Raw genomic sequence first — 5,732 nt, forward strand, 5'->3', positions numbered from 1 at the left:
ACTAACTAATTACAAATACAAACAACAGGACATTAATAACAGGTGTCTTTCGACTAAGAACGAAGTAAATTAAGCTGGTGTGTGTGGAAGTGAAGCCTTACGGCAGGAACATATACATACATACATACAGATACATACACACACACACACACACACACTCGTGTGTGTGTGTGTGTGTGTGTGTTCTGTGACCCAACCAGTTGTAGAGTCCAACAAAATGAATTTCGGATTATAATACGAACCCCTCTCACAGTTTTCCTTTGCTTATAAAGGAAATGGAGTTTTATTTATTGGCTAATTGTCGTGCAATTTAAATCCAAACTGCTCCATATCCATACAATTATATACATGTATATGCTGTGTGTGTGTGTGTGTATGTATATATGAATATATATATATATATATATATATATATATATAATATATATATGAAGGATGTTGTGATGTCCAAGTTTGACAGCTGATCAATAAAATGTGTTTTGAGATATATCAATACTGACATCGCTATAGAATCGGGATGGCCTTCCATCGTCTTGCATAGCAATTCTATGGATGTAGGTGTTTTGAAGACTAAGCACGGTAGGAATCGAACACGCAACTCTTTTCTCACGCTAAACAAACTTATTAGCGAGTGACTCAAGGGTTTCAGAAACCTTGAAAACATTCTCGACAACCAGGAAACGCCAACGACGAAGACAACGGTGGCGGCGGCGGTGACGACGATGGGTCGGCGGTGATGGTGACGACGACGATTAGTGCTAAGTCGTGTAGTTAGTTGATGCTCCAGAAGAGTTTCCTGGATGAGCTGGCTTTTCTTCTTCGCTGCCTCCTCATTAACGAAACTCCATAGTGGATATAACTTCATGTTCACATGTAGCTTACGTGACGTTCACATTACAAAAGCAGTCCTTTTGACCTCAATCTCATCCCCTTCCTCTCATTCACTCTCCTCCCTGTCTCTCTCTCTCTCTCTCTGTACTGCTCCATCTCCTTTCTTTCCCTCCCTCCCTCCCTCCCTTCGTTGCTCCATCTCAATCTCTCAATCCCCCCTTCTTTCTCTCCACACTAATCCGTCTCCTCCCTTCGCCACCCCACACCCCTTTCCAATATGGTTCTGGATCATTCCAATTTAAATCATTAAAAATCAAAAATTAATATATTCTCTCCACCACCAAAACTACCACCACACTCCCATAAACTACAACCATTACGACCACTACCGCCACTGACACTACTGCTGCTACTACTACTACTACTACTACTACTACTACTACTAACTACTACTACTACTACTACCACCGCCACCACTATTATTGCTTCAACAACCACCACCACCACCACTATAGTACTACTACTTCTGCTATTAGTACCACCACGACGATCACCACCACCACCACCACCACCACCGCTACTACTACTGCTTCTACGACAACGACTACTACTACTACTACTACTAGCGCCACCATCACCAGCAGGCCACCATTACCATCGCCATCACCGCCGCCGCTACTACTATCTCCACCACCAACTTATTTTCTATCACTACCACTGTCACCATCACTCCAAAACTTCCACCACCACCACTATTAGTGTATAATAATACAACCACTGCAACCACTACTGTTACTACTACACTCCAGCCACTCGAACGGTACAGACCATATTATTTAGGTAATATTAAGGATCCGATAAAATTGGTGTTAGCAGTGGTAGTGTTGTTTGTTGTGGTGATGATGATGATAATAGTGATAGTGAAGATGGTGGGAGTGTTTGTGAAGATGATGTTTGTGGTGGTGGCAGCGTCGATGGTCGTGGAGTTGGTGGTAGCGGCGATAGTGGTATTAGCGGGTCGGCGAGCTGGCAGAACCGTTAGTACGTCGGGCGAAATACTTAGTGGTATTTCGTCTACCGTTGCGTTCTGAGTTCAAATTCCGCCGAGGTCAACTTTGCCTTTCATCCTTTCGGGGTCGATAAATTAAGTACCAGTTACGCACTGGGGTCGATGTAATCGACTTAATACCTATGTCTGTCCTTGTTTGTCCCCTCTGTGTTTAGCCCCTTGTGGATAATAAAGAAATAGGTATTAGCGGGTCGGTGGTAGTGTTAATGTTGTTGTTGTTGTTTGTGATGGTTGTATTGGTAGTAGTAGAGGTAGTGATGGTGATAGCAGTGGTCACGTGTGTATTAATATATGTCTGATAAAAAAAATAGTAGATAATAAATCACAATGAATTAGTTTACCGTACGGAATGAAGTCTAACGTTTCGGACAATTGTCCTCCTTCAGTGAGAGGGAGAAAGAGATTTTAATAACACTGCAATCCTTCTGCTGTTGATATTTTTGGTTATTTTCTTGCTCTCTGACCTGATTTTAGTTTCTCGGTCTGTAACATTTTAATCATAATTTTGGTTCTGACTCATTCTTTTTGAATAGCCTGTACAGTGTGGTGGTAGTGGTGATGGTGTGTAGTTATGCTTCAGTGTGTTGTTGTTGTTAGTGGTGGTGATGACTGGGAGTGGTGGTAGTCGTCACGGTGGTGTCAGTGGCACCGGTAATCGAGTGGTGGTCGTGGTCGTCGTACTGGTAGCAGTGCTAATATTTCATAAAGGTAATGATGATGGTGAAGGGTGAAGTTACGGGGAAACATCATCAACGGATGTACAGATTAGGATGGGAGGTTTTACTTGAGCTGTTTTAATTAAATGACAACAACGACGACGACAACAGCAACAACAACAACAACAACAACAACAGGTACAGCAACAGCGACTAAAACAACAGCAACAAGTATAGGAACAATAACTACAGTTTCAGCAATAACAAATATAACTTAACTACAAAAGCAAGAAAAAAAAGAAAAAAATAGGAACAACGACAAATACGATAAAAATAAGCAAAAACTACAACTATTCGCAGCAACTACAGCAATTGATACAGCGACAACAACAACAACAACAGCAGCAACAACACTGGTAACTACAGAAGTATAAAAACTACAACAGTAGCAGCAGCAGCAGTAACAACAGTAACTACACTGACTATAAAAGCAAAAACAGCAACAACAAATACTACAACTACTACTACTACTACCACCACCACCATAACCACCACCACTACTACTACTACTACTACTACTACTACTACTACTACTACTACTACTACTACTACTACTACTACTACTACTACTACTACTACTATTACTACTATTGTAACTACAGCAACAGCAATAAGATCAGGAACCAAACGACCACTGTGACAGTAAATATGGTGATGATTTGGTCGAAAGTATTCAGTCAGTGACCATCCAGTTATTTTTCGTTTCACAGTGTACCTTGGACTACACTATTCAATGTGTCCTTCCTTTTTCTTTTTATATAAAGATGTTGTTTCTATCAGGTACAGTGATCATCCAGGGGCTCCCTCATTGACTAATGGCAGTGATAGTGTTGGTGATAATGACGGTGGTATTGGTAGTAATCTTAGTGACGGGAATAAGTGATATGATATTTGTAATGTAGAGGTGACGCTTAGAGTTTGGTGGTGACAATAGTGTAGTGGTGGTGGTTGTTACAGTGCGTGGTTATTCTAGTGTTGTAGTAGTGGTTATAGTTGCCTGTGTTTGCTGGAGTTTCTTGTAGCAACAAACTGTCCCTCACATGTTCAAATGATCTTTTAAATTTTGACACAAAGCTAACGAGTTCGGGGGAGTGGGTAAGTCAATTACATCGACCCCAGTGATCAATTGGTACTTATTTTATCGACCCTGAAAGGATGAAAGGTAAAGTCGACCTCGGCGGAATTTGAACCCAGAACATAAAGACGGACGAAATGCCGCTAAGCATTTTTTCCGACGTGCTAAATGGATGGTCTTTCATATTGAATGTTGTTTCATTGTGGTCTCTGGGTGTTACCTGTCTACAATGTAGGATGTTTTACAGTTTGTTGTGGAGAGATTAGGGACCAGAAAGGCCGACCATAATCCATCCTGGGTCTTTTTATTAGTTAATCCCTGGAAGATGTACAAGTTTCTCTTTATGTCTGGTAAGTTTTATTTAGGTTTCGTGCTAAGGATGTGCATTTAGATTGCATTTAGGTAGTGTTGGATTTAGGTTTTTAGGTTGTCTGTTTTAGGCAGTGTGCTTGAATTGCATTTAGACTATGTATTTAGGTTGCCTAAACACAATCTAAACACTACCAAAACGGCTAGCCTGTTTTTATGTTGCGTTTAGGTTTCGGATTTAGGTACTGTTTATAAGCTTAGGCAATGTTTGTGTGTTTATGTAGTATTTTGGTTTCGTATTTAGGTAAGGTTTAGATTGCGTCTTTATATTGTGTTTAGGCAGTGTTTAAGCTTGTTTAGTCTGTGTTTAGGTTGTACGTTTGGGTATTGTTTAAGCTGCGTTAGGTAGTGTTTATATTGTGCATTTGTGTGTTCAAAAATGTTTAGACTGTGTTTAACATTTATAGTTATATCACTATATAGTTTAGTAAAAATATAATTATATATAAGTTAAGTAATAGCTATAGTTATTAAGGGATAATTTCAACAGCATTCCTTTTCTTTTCAGATAATGAAATCTAGTAGACTATTCTTCTCCACATTGAGAGGTCATAGCTCCGCTACTGCGGACATGTTATTAGATTGTTATAAGAAAGAATCGCAAGACCGACTCTTCAAGCCGAGCTGATCGGCAGGTGATCTTCTGGCAGCCCGAGAACGAGATGGTGGGATAATATCCATTGGTCTCGCCCGAGAATCTATTTGGAAGATTTGATGACAGTTGCTTCTGATAATACTTTATGTAGGAGGTGCATGAAGATTCCATCACCACAGCCCTCGCAAGACTAGTGGGCGGAGAAGATGGATGGATAGATCATATTTGATGGAGTGCTACAGTTCCGCGTTTTGGCTTGTTGGACACTTTTTCAAAAGATTAATATTAAGCTGTGGAATGTTGGAAGACTCTACTGATAGTTACAAACTTGTTACCAGTTCAAATATGCTTGAGGCTCGCAGTACCACCTGCCCAGACTGTAAGTTGCATTGCATTTCGCAGTAGTTATCTCCCCTTCAGCCACAGAACCCAGAGAGGACGGCGCTGCAAGCTGACTAGCGACCGTATCTCTCTTATGACATTCCCGACATCATTCAATGACCGGTAGCGCTAATTGGCGGCTCACCGTAAATAAGGGTGACACTGCGAACTAATTCAACGTATTCACACCCATTTGTCAACAGTGAGAAATGTTCTGCATGGCAAAACATCGTGAAAACTTTCTTACGGGCTCGAATATGCATTTGAACTGGTAACAAGTTTGCATTTGTACACATCACAACTTAGCGCTGATATCCCGTATTATAGTCTATTGACAGTACTTCTTGGACAAAGGTTTAATAAGTTTTGTGATGTGTAAGGTAGACGGAAGGTTAGAAAGTGTACGATATATACTGAATGGTTGCAGTTGACTTTCAATCCAGAATCATTCTCGCGGCATGGCCAGTTTCTTATTCAAGTTGTCGGTTTAATCGCGGGATGAAAAACAAAACCCATCAAAGGGCGGAGGAATTCTTGAGAGTCAACGACCATCTAATAAATGTCTTAAGACTGTATCATGCGCAGGGACATAGAAATAATCGGACTGAATACCCGATCGCGCGGTTAAACCATTAGGAGGGTCACTTCCTCTGAGACAGGGAATCAGTCGAAATTAAAACCATGAGTAAGGTGTAT

Source organism: Octopus sinensis, linkage group LG2 (genome assembly GCF_006345805.1).
Source record: "Octopus sinensis linkage group LG2, ASM634580v1, whole genome shotgun sequence".
Taxonomy (NCBI): Eukaryota; Metazoa; Mollusca; class Cephalopoda; order Octopoda; family Octopodidae; genus Octopus; species Octopus sinensis.